This window comes from Parasteatoda tepidariorum, chromosome 12, assembly GCF_982258835.1.
Source record: "Parasteatoda tepidariorum strain Cologne lab strain chromosome 12, Ptep-v5.0, whole genome shotgun sequence".
Taxonomy (NCBI): domain Eukaryota; kingdom Metazoa; phylum Arthropoda; class Arachnida; order Araneae; family Theridiidae; genus Parasteatoda; species Parasteatoda tepidariorum.
In genome coordinates, this window is record NC_141766.1 from 62596438 (window position 1) to 62614404 (window position 17967).

The 17967-nt window shown below is 25.9% G+C and overlaps 1 protein-coding gene and 1 long non-coding RNA gene across 13 annotated transcripts in view; one reads left to right on the forward strand and one right to left on the reverse strand.

The window, feature by feature from the left end:
- LOC107444120 (homeobox protein Hox-D4a) overlaps positions 1-17967 on the forward strand; it is a 232196-nt gene that overhangs the window by 90620 nt on the left and 123609 nt on the right. The window contains exon 2 of one of the 2 annotated variants that reach the window (XR_015431001.1): positions 4198-4266. The exons of the other annotated variant lie outside the window; for it this stretch is intronic. The gene's annotated coding sequence lies outside the window, so the exon portion shown is untranslated. The remainder of the gene's footprint in view (positions 1-4197; positions 4267-17967) is intronic. 2 annotated transcript variants of the gene reach the window in all.
- The window catches only part of LOC107444121 (uncharacterized), a 244955-nt gene that overhangs the window by 21100 nt on the left and 205888 nt on the right, over positions 1-17967 (reverse strand). The gene's annotated exons all lie outside the window — the stretch shown is intronic.

Sequence of the window (17967 nt, forward strand, 5' to 3'; positions counted from 1 at the left end):
ATGAATACTATATGAAAAATTATCCTGTTACGAAACTGAAATTAATAGTGAATGAATAATGAACTGAATAACTGAAATATGCCATAGTAAAAAAGAACTAAAATCAGAAATGATGCTGTACCAATTTCAATGAGAAATTGAAATCATTTCTGTAGAAACATTAGGAAAAAGATACTCTTTAAGAAGTTATCAATAAAATAAATATTATTTTCATGTTATTTAAGTTAACTTCGTTGAGAATAACCAAGAAAAGAAAGCTTAGGTAAAAAAGTAATAATTTGAACAAACATTTATGATTATAACGATTTTTAATTTTTGTAGCAAATAATATTATAACTTACGAATTTTCATTATTTAAATAGTTAAAACAAGCATTTTTTTAAAATTTATAATACATACTTAATCATTAATTTAAAATTTATCTTCAAATTTTAATATTTGCTCTTAAATATTATCATTTAATATTCATTTTAAAAACTTCATGAATGATCTTCAATAGAATTATTTCTTAAACTTAAATCAAGAATTTATTTTTTTGCAAAAAATATTTTCTTTTTGTTTCTAAGCCTCGACTCAAATTTTAGAAACAAATTTTAAATGTTAGAATCAATGACTTAATACTTTTAAAATCGAACTAAAAATTAATATTTTATTACATGTTGAGAACGGGTTTAAAATATGGTATTCTTTAGATGTTATTCACACTTGAGGATTTTTAACATGCACTATAATTACCTTTTCAGTATAAAAAAACTTATGATTGGTTAAAATCGTGGCAATAAATTACAAATACAAAATACATAAATTATGTATTTTATTGATTAGTTTTCATTTTATTCAATCTTAAATAAGTTAAACACAGCTGTATTGAATTGATAAATCCTTAGTAAATATTTATGTTAAATAATTCTAAAGGAAATGCTCACTCAGTTTCGAACTATGCATAATGAATCAATCCTGTAATATATTCTAATATATATTTTTTTACTTAAAAGAATTCGAATTAAATGAAATGTAAATTCTGTTTTGAATTTTGAATGATGGATGAATAGATGAATTAAAACATATATATTTTAATTAGTAATCAATTCGATTGAACGAAATTCTCATTGAAATTTCGGACTATGTATAATGAAGGAATCCTGATGATATTTCTCTTTTTAACTGAAATAATTTAAACTAAATGAAATGCTTATTCAGTTTCGATCCATGCGCAATAAATGAATCCCTATTATAATTATTTCCCTGTATCTGTAGTTAATAGAAAAATAAATAATATTTTAAAGTAAGTGTTAACATAATTTTTAATTTATTTGATTGAGTAAATTTAAGGAAAGATTACACATAAAAACGAAAGTGAATAGGACTCCCAGAGGATGAACGTGTTTGGGTTTTATAAATATTCCTTTCTGGTTCACCTAAAGTGAGAGCCGTGATAGACTTTTCAACGATCGGATGTCAAAAGAGCGTTTTCGAGGCATTTGTAAGGGTAGGGTGCCGCTAGATGGCGTTGGTTGTCATGAAGTGGAAACAAAAGAGACATTTTTCGTAAATACTTTTCTGGCTTCTTATTTATCCCTGATTTTGAGCATTTAGGATTGAAAGAATCGTAACTTTCTGTTTTTCTTCTAGAAGGGTACGTTTCCACATTTCAGATTACAGGCTATTTTTTATTGGGGTTATTTTGGCTTATAGTGGAACATATTCGTGGGTTACATTGAGGGTACACGTTTTCCTCAATAATTAGAAATATCTGAAAGTCATTCTAATATTTCAAGCAAATAAAGGAAATTATCAAGAATCATCATTGATGCAGCTAAAATAAACATTTAAGAAATATCAGTATTAATAAAAAAATTTATCTTTTTGCAGACTTTTAGAAAATAGAGGTTTTTTGTATATCAACATTTTAATTTATCCCTTCCCCACTCAAAAAAGGAAGGGGAAAAAATGAACGCCTGCGAAGACAATACTGATACTTCAAAGTCTATCCGACTTAAGTTTTTTTCAAATTATTATTATTTTTTTAATTCCATTGTTTGTTTGAATTTGTTTTTATTAAAATAAAATTTCCGGAGAGTCATTGTTTCACTAGTTGTTTTGTAAATAATTTAAAACTAACCGTCTTATCCTAATAATATGGTAGACATCTATTTATTTAAGATATCACAGTTTTACTAATAGAGTGGTAATAAATTTCTGGCTTATTTGAAAATTCTCTCTGTTTTGCTAGTTTTTTATTAACGTAATACTCAAGATTGAAAAATATCACTCGAACGGGTATTATAAAGTAATAGTTGAGCATAAAATAGTATTTATTGGTATGTTATCTTAAAGTAACACTTTGCTCACAGACACCATTAATGCCACGCCAGCATAAACCAGGTTTGTTCTTGATTAATAGGGTAAAAAACAGCAATAATCATAGTTAAAACAATTAAAGTTGTAATATTACCTTAATCCATTAAGTTAAATTTTTTTTAATAAATCCATTTCTTAAACTAGGACATCAATTAGTTTTATTTATTTAAGTTTTCTTAATGGTACAATTATGCAATTTATACACAGAAAATAAGAATTCTATTTATATGGGCTTTCAACTTCGCTAAATGGTGGAAGCATTCCGTTTCATAAAAATATAATTAACTGTAGTTGATTAAAATTTTATATATTTTTCAATTGTGCAAATATTCTTAATGAATTAATTTATGTAGTTAATTTTCCTTAACAATATAATTTAATTACATTGGTAGTACACCATCAAATAATGTTTAATATCTTTTCTAAAGCGAACCTTGCTCAGTTAATATACTAAAGTCAGATTAAGAGTTTTTAGAATGTGTTTTATTATTGGAACTAAGCAACAAGTACAAATTTTCTTTAGATATTTAAAGGTGAATGGAAATGTTTATATATCTTTTTAGAAGTTAACCTTGTAGATTGACAAGGTCTTAATGTAAAATCAGAAAGTGAATATTCAAAATTTTTATAGTTCGATTTCTGTTTTTATTTATAAGGCAAAGGGGAATTTGAAGGGAGCTGTAAATAGAATTCAAGTTTTGTAATTTGAATTTTGTAATTGGAATTGCATTATTTACTTGCTTTATCTTAAAAAAGTGATTGAGCATATTTATTTATAAAATATTTTTATAATTCACAACATATTTTTATTATTTTTAAGTTATATTACTTTAAATTTATAACTTCATTTATAAAACACTTTGCAAATATTTTTTTTTTAAAAAAAAAACTTTTAAATAGAAGTAAAACTCGGCGAAATAAAATATGTAATCCTATTTTTTCGTGTTTGGCCTCTATGCATAGCTTCTGAAATCGACACAGACTTGTAGAAAGCTCCTTTTATGATGGATGTCTCTTATGCTGAAGTTAGCGATTTCCTCAGGGGTTGCTATCGAGAAAAAATTTATACTTGTCGCCAAAATTTGATCGCGAACAGATTTTAGCTGTCGCCAAAATTTCAAACAGTGTAAAATATTTTAATTTTACAATTACATTTTTTTTATTGTTGTTTCCAAAACGTCCAATCCTTCTGAAGATCTTGAGTTACATAATTATTTAAATCTCTTATTTTATTTGAATATTTCAATTTTGAAAAGCTTTCATCAGATGTTTAGATGCAATTTATTAAAAGTATTATTCTTTTTTAAAACTTAAATTAATTTGCAACAACTGAGTTAGTTGCTCAAACAGCAGATTCAACTGTTTAGTATATTTTGTAGGTATCATTTGTAATAATATATTATAGAAAAAAACATGGATAATAAATGGAATATATTCGATTTAATAGCAAAGAATGAAACAGAACTTATCTTAAATATATGAGTAGGTATGTTTATTAATTTAAATTTTTAAATTCTAGCTTATTTTCGTATGCTAATATATTTAACTATTTTTTGTTTGAATATCATTAGCTTAATTATATTAATTAGCTTAAAAATTTCACAACTTAATATAAATGTCAATTTTTAACGAATACATTTAAAAAGCATTTTCAAAACCTGCTAATTATTCAGAAAACTTTATTTTAAAGTGAATAAAAGAAAAAATGCTATTTCTTATCAAAATCAAAATTGAAATATTCAAAGAAATTATAATTTTATTTAGTATAAATTTTAAATATAATTAATTTTAAGCATCACTTCCCCTAAGACTGAAATTAGGTCCTTTTTATTACAGATTACCATTTTTTTGGATACTTAAATATTTATCAAGGAAAGAAAGTTTATTTATTTGAAGTTTCAACAGGTGGGTGTAGATTACTTTTACTAGGCTTTGCTTTTATTGTTTTTCCTACTGCTTATCTTCGGTAAAAATATTATCTGGTGAAAATTATTTAGATATTTTATTTTTTGCAAAAATGATATAAATATGGCATCTCTGCATACTTGAACAAACTATGTTTAAATTAGATGTTAAAATGTTCATTTATTGAATTGCACTGGAGTCACTCATAACTATGAGTTTAACTTTGAGCATAACCAAAATTAGAGGGGCTTTTGATAATTCTTTAATGGATCGTAACTAAGGTTCGAAATTTATCATGAACAAAATTTGAATTATCTCAAGAAAGCTACCAGTAGTAAAATTTGTCTATCTAAAACAAATCTTGATTTGGAAAAAAATGATACTGCAGAATATGATTAAGTGAGAAAAATTTCATATTTCATGTATGGGTTCATTACTTAATGTTCAAATGACTTAAAGAACGAAAATTTTGTGTTCTTTGAAAATCGTCTCTAGTTAAGCAGGTCTCCATAAACAGAGTTTGATTCATAAAACAATGATTGTATACTTACTATAGAATGTAATGAAGTGGAATTTTTTTTAAAATTCATTTATAGGTTTATCACCAAATGCTCAGATGACTTTAAGAACGATCTTCCTGTTGATGATTGTTTCTAATTAAACATGTCTCCATAAACACAGCTAGATTTAGAAAATAAAGTTTTTGAATCCATATGAAGAAAAATAGAATACAAGGAAGTGGAGGAAATTTCTTTTTTCGGTTTATCACTTAATGTTCCTTTTAATAAACGTAATTCTTATTTTGTCAGGAAAGTAGCTCTGGCTAAGTATGCCTTCAAAATATGCCTTCAACGTAATAAAATAGTTTAAAAAGCGTTTTTTTTCCCTTCTTCAATGAATAAATAATTATTAAAGTAGAAAAATTTATTTGGTGCTTATTTTATTAATTTGTTTATTAACAAGGGTGCAAAAATAATAAATAATGAAGGTTTTGTGTTAGCAAGAAATGTTTACATTCCTTCGTAACATAACAGACATTATGTTTTACGTAGAAAAATTTAACACTAAAAAACTAACTCTAATCTTGCATACATCATTAATATGTAGCTATGGTTATGGATATACATATTTTTTTTAAAAAAATAAAATAAATTTATTAAAGAATTATAAGTAAGAATTATCATAATTAAGAATTATCTCAAAAAAATATTTAAGTTGCATATATTTTCTTACATAAAGAAGACAATGAATTTTATCAATTCATATTAGAAGCAGTTTTATCTACTTCCGTGTAATATTGGGTTTTGAATTGACATTTTTGAGGATGTTAGTCCTATTTAATTACTTACTACTCCAACAAAATAAATGTCATTCAGTATTTTTGAATGTTTTCTTTACTACTATGTCGATTTAGGAATAAATACATATTTTTATTACATCTGTGTAAGCAGACGAGCAGGTGAAAATGGAAGTTAAGAAATATTCCCTACTTTTTCAGATTATCTTTAAATTTGTATTAAAATTTCACTTTAGGGTTGTTTTAGAATTTAAAATTTTATTCATTGATGTTGACAGATGAAGGCAAAAATTTGCTAAAGAGAAAAACTTGTAATCACTCTTTTAAGTCAAAATTGAAGAAAAATATGCATGCTTTAAAAAAAATTAAATGCAATGCTTGTATTTATATTATGCTTGTATAGTAATTTTATTTTGAATTTTGAAGGACTTATTGAGAAAATAATATGATTAGTATTTTCTCTTTTTAAATTTTCTTCTTCTCATTAATCTTGAAAAGAAAATGTATGGTAAATTTTTCCTTGTTTTAATGCACTATACAAGCCTAACTACCAAGAAATATAAAATCTCTCTCTCTTCTCTTTATATATATATATATATATAAAAGCTCTCTATGTATTATCTAGGAAAAAGCAGATGTGTTGCTACAGGGAGAAAAAAAAATATGATAAAACTACTGCAGTGTATGGTAATGACACTTCTGATTAAAAAAAAACAAACAAACATAATTCTGGTTAATAAGGCCGAAATATACAGTATTTAAACCATTCAGTAGGTATTTTTTCTGTTCATATGGTAACCGGGAATTCCGGTTTTTAAACTTATATTTCTTGCTACCACACATTCAGTAAAAAATGCAAAACTGAAAAGTAAATTTAATAAATGCTTTTTCTTCCCCGTCCTCTAAGATATCATGATAAAATTACCAAAATTTATCACATATTATAAAATCATAGTTTTTGTTAATTTTGCCAAAATCATTACTGAATCACTTCGATAAAAAATAGTGGTCAGAAACACAGTCCTATTGTGGTAGTTTTGACCATACCTTTTCTTTTTCAGTTTAAGCTAGAGGAGAAGCAATACACTCATATCTCACAAAAGTCGTTTGAAAACGAGAAAACTTTTCAACCTTATAATTTTTTTCAAAAATAAAAAAATAATAAAAATGCGAATTGTCATTGTTTCTCAATTATTTATTAAAAAAATTAATTATAAAATTCAACTTAAATTTTCAAATAAAAGTGATATAAAACATATTACTTCCATGAAAGAGAAAGTTTCCATAGAGGCGATAAAGGAAAGAATATAGTAGACATATAGATGAATATTTTTTCCCATTTTTCTTTTCAGCCCTACCCTTCTACCATAATGATAAATGGTGTTTTCGGCATCCGTAGCTTATACAGTAGTGCTTATGATTTATGGATATCTGTAGCAGAAAAGTTCAGGCTATAGGGATGAGCATTGGAGATCCTATAGGTTCTACATGCAAAGGCATCTTGGGAAGAAAGTTTTGCTTCAAACAAAACTCTTTTTTTCTTCTTTTTTTTTCTAGCGATTATTATATGCTCTTTTCTCGAGTCTTCCTTGTTATTCAGAAAGAAAAGGTCCATTTTTCTTTTCTTTGGCTGAGCGGCATTCGAAGAATATGTCCTTTTATGAAACCTTCTTTTTTACTCAGCTTTATATAGATTCCTATCCTCTTATAATTAAATTATTGTTGAAAATGTTCAACTTTTGTATAGTTGATTCTTTGAGTTGGAGAAGATTTATTTGCGTTATCTATCTTGTATTTTAGTAAAACTGGATGTAGAAATATAGTTTTAGATTAACATATATATAACGAAAATTTATTTAGAAGAACGAAATCAAGTCAGGATTATGTTTCCAATATCCTAAAATACTTGCGGAATGATGCGTTAAGTATATTCTTTCTCTAAAAGAATTTATTAGTAATATGCAAACTTGTAATTTTTTCGTTTATTTTCTCAAATTTCATTCCTTATTTTTTTCTAAATTTCATCAATAGTTTTTCGTTTCAAGAAGTTTCTTGCTAACGTAGTGTTTGTAATTTTATTTCCATGGTTTTGTTTTTGTAATATAATTCAAAAATTGTTCCTGTTTATGTTCCGAAAAAAGTGATATACTGTAAAAAATATTTCTGTATAGTGGCCACCCTTTTTAATGCTGAAATACATTTTTTAAGTTCAGAACTGTAGTTTTCGTGAAAAACATTATATAAAATTTACAAAAGAGCAATTCTTTGAAAGAATTAGGGCGAATATATTACTAAAAATAGACTTGTTTTATAAATGAAGTGTTTTTGAAATGAAGAAGGGAATTGATTCTAATGCGCATGAAGATATGTGATGATTTGTTAGTAAATGAACAAACAAGAATTAATGAATAAATAAAATTATAGCAACGAAAAAGTGGATAAAAAATGTGACTACATATAAATTTTTTTGTTTACACTGTAAAATATGTCAGCTTGCTTCAACACCAAAAATTGTGGCAACTATACACCAAAATTTTGTGTAGTGTAAGTGTTTTAAAGACAGTAACTTGCTTACATTCAGTAATGATTTTCAAACATAATTTTGACAATATTTTTTATTGAAATACCATATAATAGTTTTTTAAAAAATTACGGTAGCATTTTTGGTATTTTTTAATTGCATTTCTGGGTTTTTTAGATTTTTCAATATTTTTAAATAAATCATATGATTTCCTGTTATTGTCTCTTTTCGTAGTTTTTCTGTTGATTTCGTGGAAATAAATTATCATTAACATAGAACATTTTGGAGATCGTTTTGATTTTAAAATGTCAATCAGATAAAAAAATTTTGCAGCTCAAAAAAATTATGTAATAATATATGTAAATAATGTAAATGACATATCAATCAAGTTTTTAATCAAAGACGTTAAAACACCGCGATATTCATACAGCGTCATATTTATTACAGTTAAAAATTATAGTTATGGGGATATATTTCTCATAAATAGAGTCCGAAAATTATCTTTCACATAATTCTTTCATCAATTAGTTAATTATTTTCCTAAAATTTTTATTCAATTTCGTTAAGTACCATTCATAACATGTTAAACATTTAACCTAATAATATATTCCTTTTTAAAACGTAACCGATATTTTAGATATTCTTAAGACGTTGATTTGTCAAATTAGCATAAAAATAACAAAACTGGCGGCAGTAGACAGACAGGAAAAATAATAGCCATGACAGACGCAATCTGCCGTCGTCGGATTCGGCTGTTGTCACGTGATTTGACTGAGAATGAACTTATTTATATGCATGTCTTATCAGCTAATCATTTCCTTTATTTCAAATGAAAGGGATATCAGTATTTGTTTCACAGCTGGAGATGAATGTGTTGACTTGTATATACACTGCCTCATTACTTATCAACAGTCTTTAAGCATTTATTTTAGTAATATTTGTTGTTGTTTAGTAATCTCTTTATGGAATAGAAAAATAAAAAAAATCTATTAATCTTTCTAAATTTTCGCTCAAGTTTAACTTATGATCAATTTAATGACAGATAAAATAAGCTAGTAGACCAATTAAGTAAGTAATTCATATTAACACTGCTTCATTACTCAAGAACGCAGATCCGATTAGTCTTTAAACATTGATTATGAGTAATATTTCTGTATTCTTGTTGTATAGTAATCTTTCTTTATAACATAGAGAAATATGATAGCTGCCTTTATCAGATTTTTCTAGATTTTCTCTGAAGTTCAGTTTTAAATTAATTAAATGACAGATAAAACAAACTAATAGAGGACAAATTAAGTAAGTAATTCGTATTAGATTAACAATGCCTCATTTCTCATGAAAACAATGCGAATTAGTCTTTAAATATAAGAGTATTATTTTAAGTAATCTTCCTTTCGTATATATATATATATGTCTGTAATTTTCCCTTGTTTTATCTTCATTTTAAACTTATATATAATATAAAACTCACACTACTTATCTTTATCTTTATCAAGTTTTTCAAAATCAAACACCTACAAGTCTCATAAGTGAAAGAAATGCAGCTCTCACATCTTCTCATTTCAAAAAATAAATTTCTTAATCATCATAAAATTAAACAGCTTGTATCTGCAGCTCATAGGCCTGAAACGAATGGTAAAGTAGCGAGACTAGTATTAACAATTATCACGCTTTCCAATATTTTGCGGCCTAAATTATTAAGAGAAGTTGTTCAGGAATATTGCTCAACTTCTCGCACAGTTACAAACTTTCCATTGGCATATTTGCTAAATGGCATAATTCCGTATGATTAATTTCGTATCAATTTTTTTGGTGTTCTATTATTTTTCTACTACTATTTTTGGTGTTACACAATTTTTGGTCTTCACTATTGTATTGTATTTTGCTTTGGCTATAATGACACATTATTGGAACGCACTCTAATTTGTTGATATAATCGTATAAGCTGACGACGAATATCTTACTGTCATTTTGTTTTCTGGCTTTTTTTTTAAAATTTTTAAAGGAAATTTTAAAAGAAATTGGCAATCTTCGTTTTTGTTTTCCTTCTCTTTTTAAAGAAAACATGTTTTTCTTTTTTATTTGTTTCCTTGTTTTCTCTGTACATGAATATATATAATAAAATATTTGTGTTTTATATGCAACTTAATGCTGAAAGAAAAATAAATTGCCGGAGTTTTTAGATAGATATTTGACGTTGGTTAAACTTAAGCACGATGAAACTAGATTACTGAAATTTTAATCTGATGCCGCAACAACTCACTAGGGGGAAAGTAATGTCCCCTTTTTTTCCCAACTATAGACTAACTACGCATTTATAGCATGAAATCCATGCTTGATTTTCCCGCCAGAACGTGTTCCAAATGCACAATGGAACTCGAAGAAAAACAAACAGCACTGCTTTTAGAACTTTTCTTCAAACTGTGGAGGTTGCTGAGGTTAATTGCAGAGTCTGGTTGTAATAATATGAGAAAAAATATTATGAAAAATAAAATAAAAAAAGTATAGAGAAAGATCTTTATAGGAGTGCCTTTGTGTCTATCACAACCCACTCAGAAAAAGATAACCTAATAATTTTATTTCCCTATAACAGTTTGATCAGTCTACTACATCTACCGATTGCATTTTTGATATCGATCACAGTTATATTATGAATTATAAGAAGCAATAAATGGAGTTGTTGATGCAGTTCTACACATTCACGAGAGAAATGTGTATGGTATAAACTATTTAGTAGTCTAAGCATTGTGCTTTGTCTTTGATTTTTTGAATACAATGATTGCTACCGAGTTATGTTTTGTTCATAAATCTCAGAGCCGGTAATTACATAATTATATGTTATTAAATCAGTTTTATTTATTCAAAAAATGTCTGGTTGTCTTGCAGGAAATACACTTTTTTTTAAAAAATGTTTGATCATTTTTTTGCGAGACTATAAAAAAAGATTTATGGAAGCTGTTATGGACGTATTTATTTATTTTAAATTGTTGCTTTTTCGGTTTCTGCATTGTTATTAATAACAATAATACCAAGTACCAAAATAAACGCATCTTTTAATATCCACATCTTCTTATGCACTTTTCATCTGCTCAAAATTTTTAACTAATTTCACCGAAATTTCACTTATTATTTCCCAACATAATTTTCTAATTTCAAACTGAACAATTTCTTTATTTAAGAAACAGAAGAAAATTGCTTACTTTTCAGATTTCTGCCTTATTATTAATAACAATAATACAAAGCACTAAAATAAACACATCCTACTTTGCCTATTTCTGTTTATACATTTTTCGATTGCATAAAATTTTAAACTACTTTTTACGGATGCTTTACTTATTATATCCCAACATAACTTTCTAATTTTGAACTGAATAAATGCAAAAAAAAAAAAAAAAGAATCAATCTAGAATAGAAATTAAAAATAATAATAATAATAATTGCATATATTCTCTTTGTATTTGTGCTACCTGTTTAAAATTAGCAGAAATGTACTTTTTTTCTAATTTTTGAACAGTTTTTTCTGTTAAAATTATTTAGTAAATATTATAATGAGTTATTATTTATGTTGTTATGAATGGGCATTGATCTTAAATTGATATATTTTTGATTTCTTTAAGAATCTTCATTAATTATTATCATTATTTTCTACAATAACGCAAACAGCTAAAGAAAAGTATCTTGCTATTTCGACTTTCGATTATCCATTTTTCATTTAAGAAAATATATTTTTTTACTTTCTGCCGAAATTTTTGTTATTATTTTCTCTTGCAACTTTCTTATTTAAAATTAATCAAATAGAAAAATAATTCAAATTATAACAAAATGGAAATATTTATTTAATGACCATATCAGTACATACTTAAGCAATTATACTTAAAGTACGAAAAATAATAAATTTTTTGCTTCCCTTCAACTACTTCAATGTAAAGTAGACATAATTAAAAAATACACTTAATTAAAAAATAACAAAATTGCTCGTTTCAACAAAAAAACAAACTCTATACACTTAATGTTGCATAATTGAGTAAAAACAATATATTTCTGTTCAAATTAACAAAAGGAATTGCTAAGGGGCGTTTATATAAAGGGCATTTGATAAAAGACAAATCTGAATTTAAAAAAAAAAAAACAAAGCTTAGAGCTAGTAATATAATCTTTTAATGTATTTCTATATAGCAACATAATCTATGACTCCATTTGTATATAGCAACGCAATCTATTAATGCTTTTAGGTAAAATATAAGTAAAATGAAAACTTTAGCTTAATTTAGTAAACTAAATTGCCCACGTAAAAAAATAGTCTGGTAAAATTATCATACTGTATGGTAAATACTATATAAAGATATATAGTATTTGTAAACCATTCATTTGATAATTTTTCCTTTTATATTGCAACGGTTTACCGGTTATTCTGTTATTATAGTTCTCATTATCTCTCAAAATTATAGTTCTCATTATTGAACATTTAGTAAAAAATACAAATTAGGAAAGAAACAGGGTAAATGGTTTTTACGCCATGACAAAATTAAAACATGACAAAGTTAACAAATTTTTCCACATTTCCTAAATTTAATTACATATTATAAAACTATATTTTATGGTTAATTTCATTAAAATCATTACGAAAGTGCATCTGTAAAAATTACTGAGCTTTTTGTTGCTTCCATACAGCCAGAAATACGGTTTTATTTAATCATATTCTCGTATTTCTGAAAATGCTTTTTTTTCTCAGGGTATATGAATTATATACTCACTTGCAACGTAACAAAATGTATCTAAATAAAGGCTAATTAAATTATGTTTTTAGGTTTTTAAACATTTTTGAGAAAACTGAAAAGAAGTCAATTTTGTTTTTTCTTTTGTAGTTATGGAAATTTCTTATCTTAAAATCGTAATGATACGGAGGATAAAAAATTGGGTGCATGTCTGTTGAAGGGAAATAAACAAAAAAATTGTAATTATATGAAGGTGACGGCAAGCGTTTCTAGTTAAAAATAAATTTGTCTATCATTTAAAGTTCCTTCACCACATAAAAATACTTACAAATTTGCTTTTTCATAACCGAAATTTTTTAGTTTCTAAACAAATTATCGCTAAATAATGGCAGTAAGTATCAGTATAATAAGGACAGAATAACTACACAGAGAAATAAATATGGGCAAAACTATGGTGAAATTTACCTTGTTTCTGACTCTATGGGAACTCAAAAAAGCTGAATAATTTTCACCGAAGAGCTTTGGTGATGATTTTGGTAAAAATATCACAGAAATATAATTTACTAGTATGTGATAAAATTTGATAAATGTAGTTAAATTAAGTAATTTTATCATGATACCTATAGCGCAGGGCTTAAAAAATATTTATTCGGTTTAATTTTCTTTTTAGTTTCGTATTTTCTCTAAATTTGGGGTAATAGGAATTATAATTTTGAAAACATGAATTTTCAGTAAACCTTTAGCCTATAAACAGAAAAATTTGCTTTATGAATAGTTTAAACTATATGACATTTTGTTTTTATTGACCAGAATTATATCTATATATCTATATATATTACCAGCAATATCTTTACTCTACCGAACATTAATTTTACCTAGCTTATTTTCTCCGTAAACGTATGTTTGCCCCAGATTATTGTTATAGAAATACTTTATATATTTGCATTTTTCGTGAATTTATTAATAAATTTTGCGTCCAAGAAAGTTTATTGTTAGATAATCCTAAATAATAATCAACAATTTCCATGAAGTTTTTGTTTTATGACACAATTAAATTTAAATTTACATAAAGTGTAATTGTGAATTTGTTTCTGTGAAGCCTTTAGCGTTTTATTAATTTTACTAAATTGTGCTTATGATCAAGACATATGATGTTATAAATTCCTAATGAACGGAAAAATTTACCAAAAGAATGGATTCAATACCGTTTATTTTGATTTTATTAGTCTAAATTCTATAGATACTTTTTAACCAGAAATGTCATTATCATGCACATGCAGTATGGAAATTTTAACAAAATTTTATTCTCTGTGAAATAACTTATTAGATTTGTTTATACCTTTTTAAATGTACTACATAAAATTGAATAGTCATAAAAGCAAATACCACCAGTAATTTCATTAATTTTTCTCTCAAACCACTCTTTATACTTTAACTGTATGCTTAATTAATTAATAAACCACACAGATTAGAAAACTGTTCATTATAAATGTCGAAAAATCGGTAGAAAAAAACCCATTAACGCCTTTAGATGAGGCAGGAAACAAATAATATATATTTTAAGAAGACTTCAGCTTGAATAAATATTCGACAAAATTTGTTTGTTTTTAATTATGGATGAAATGTGTAAAGTGGATTTGTTTCTGGTAGAAAAATTTTTCGTTTTATACTTTTCACCTTAAAAAGAAAACCTAAGACATCTGCCGCTGCTCTATGTCTTTCTTTTTATTTGTAAACTCCTCGTCTTCAGAAATGCCATTAGCTTATGTAACATATGTTGCTTTACTCAAGCTTTCAAATTTAAATCTTGCTACATAAAATGCGGCAAATGATGAAAAAATCGTTGGCTAGGACATTAAAACTTTGGTAACTTCTAAAGTGCTGGACATTTTTCAGACTACTCAATAACTGCAAATGCGACTTTCACAGAAAATTTTAATCGATCACCTTTGACGTAAGAAAACTTAATATCTTTGAAATTATGCTTGCAGAAATTTGAGCTTAGGAAAATATAAAAAGAGAGCTTCTTGTATAAACTTTGGCTGAGGAAGCGATTTGTTAATCTCTTGGAATAAAAATTGAGAAAGCAAAATTGGGAAAGGAATAACAGGATACGCAACTTTTGTACATAAAAACTATACATGTTAATATCATTTTATGAATGATATGGCTCATAGATTATATAGTTTATTTTATTTCAAGAGTCAGGAAATAAATCTAGGTAGTAATAGATTGCAAGAGAAATAACGTTTGTTTTGAAACTATCTCAAGATTAAAAATGTATATATTTTTAAAAAGTACGATTAATGCTACTGAATTATATCGAATCGAAGAAGGTGATATGCAGAATATGTAAGCCAGATTCATTGCCTCATAAAATTAGATATTTATAATATTTGTCTTTCAAAACTTCACTGTGTCCTCCGGCAACAAGTGTTGATGTTTTCAGTCTGCTTACCTTAGTAGTGATCTATTAAATTTTGATCACATTTCTATTTTCTTGCGTAAATATTAGTTTTCGACCCCTAATGTGAATACTTTCTGTTTAATCAAATAAGATAATGTTATATAATAATCTAGTCTAATAATTTCTTTAATAAGAAATCTAAAAATAAATGTTAAGGATGGTCATTATAGATCACCTTATAGAAACATAAATATATAATAATAAGATAATATAATAATTTAATCTAATAATTTCTTTAATAAGAAATCTAAAAATATATGTCAAAAATGGTCATTATAGAACACTTTATAGAAATATAGATATAATATGACATTAACCATTCCACGTTTGTAACAAAAGTTTTCTCTTTTTGAAAAAAATAATGGTGTATGTTTCAGTGTCTAATACACGGAAAAAAAAATTCTAGTAAAATTACCGGACTGTATGATAATGACATTTTTGGTAAAAACCCAAAGTATATGCAATTTAAACCATTCATATGGCAATTTTCCCGTTCGTATGGTAACAGTTTACCAGAAATTCTGGTTTTCAAAATTAAAATTCTTATTATCGCAAACTTAGTTAAAAATACAAGACTAAAAAATAAATTTAACCGAATAAATGGCCATGCCCTAAGATATCATGATAACCTTAACAAACTTACAAAATTTTATTAGAAATTATAAAATCGTTCTTGTTAATTTTGCCAAAATCATAACCAAAAACCTTCGGTAAAAATTTACGAGCTTTTTGGTGCTCTTGTAGAGCCAGAAAAACGGTAAATTTTACCATATTCTGACAGTTTTGACCATACTTTTTTTTAATGTATTAAATTAAATTAAATTATGACTCATTATGTCACATTCCATTACAAACGAAGTAATTTACTTATCTCTTTAAAATATTTGTATGTATGTAATGTATTTTTCATCTTGTTCAGCTTTTGTAAAAAAGTGTGTTACTTTTTTTGTTTGGTAGGATATTTGTAGACATAATATTGTAGAATTATATATTTATTATGTAACAATGTAGAAGTATATATTTATTCAGGAAAGCACATTTATTTCTTCAGTCAGTCGGAATTATGAGACTCGTTTATCCTTACTTTATTAAATTGATAAAAATATATCTTTATTTAATAAAAAATATGTTTCTTGTTAAAATTTAAATTGGCTCAACAAAAAGATCTATGATCAAAAAAAGCATATTTAATTTATTTTAAAATTTTGTTTATTTCCTTTAAAGGTGTTTTTAAAAGCTTTTCAGCCAAGAAAAAGAAAAGAAAAAGAAACACATTTTTATTTAGAGTATTAATTTCATACCGTATATACTATCTTCTTTAGCAGAGTTGTCTGGCCTTCTTAATAGCCTAAAAAATGTAGATGAAAAAACCACTCATTTGCAAAATAGTTCCACCTAAGTGAAAATCCTTAAAAACGATGAATAATTTTATGTTAACCAAACAATGCAATGGAGTAAGTTTTTAAAGATTAAGTCATAAATGCTTTTTATTATCACAAAATGTTGGCTTTTCTTCATAAACGGAGAAATGATAAAATTACAAAACTTCAGGGTAATGACATTCCTTTAAAGAAAAACATCATTCTGGTAAATAAAACCAAAATATAGGGTATTAGTATTTGAATCATTTATTTGGTAATATTTCCATCCATATGGTAACGGTTAAGAGAAAATCATGGTTATTGAAGTTCTTATTAATACACATTTAGTAAAATACAAAATTGAAAAGTAAATTTATCCGTATAATCGATTTCATGCCATAATGAAATTATTAAATTTTACACATTTTCCAAATTTTATCGTATATTATAAAATAATATTTTGTTGATAATGTTACGAAAATCATTACCAAATCGCCGGTAAAAATCACAGAGCTTATTGGTGCTTGAATAGAGCCAGAAACACGGTTAAATTTACCATATTCTGGTGGTGTTGGCCATCATTTTTTTTCTCCAATGTATGTATATTTAGTAACACCTTCTTAATTGGGAAGGCCCCCGCAAAAGATGAGCAAAATTTAATCTAACAGTTATGAATAACTATTTCAAAGTCACAACAGCTTTAAAAATAGTAACAGAGTTTTTGAAGAACAGCTTTAACTATAATGAAAATGCCTTAAAATACAATTAATGCACTTTTACTCCCTTCAACAAACATTTCCTTTCAGAAAATGTGCCAAATAAAGCTATCATTCACGTTTTATCTGGTTTCATGCTCGTTGATGTTCCTATCATCTGGTGGCGAAACCACGTGTGGACAAAATAATCTTCACACTATCCATTATTCCATGCTGTGTGACTGCTTGTGAATATAACAAAGGAGCTGCAACCCATGACAGATTTAACGGATTGGCCAAAGCTTCACTTTAGAATTCGCTTTGTCGCGACATTGCTGCTTTGACAAAGAAAATATATTTTTTTTACTTATTCATCGATCTTTAAGAATATTTTCATCTTCATTGAGATAAAGACTTTGCTTTAGATTGAAATAATTCGTATAGATTTAATAGTTTTTCCTCATTAAATATCTTTTTTAATGTTATTCTGATTAAACTCATGAAAAGGATTTGTTAAAATAATTATTTATTTATCAGCAGATTATATTATATTTGTTTTGTTATAATTTAGAAAATCTTTATTAATTTAATGCAATAATAACACTTTTTTTAATGTTTTTCGTCCTTTTTTGAAATAATTACACA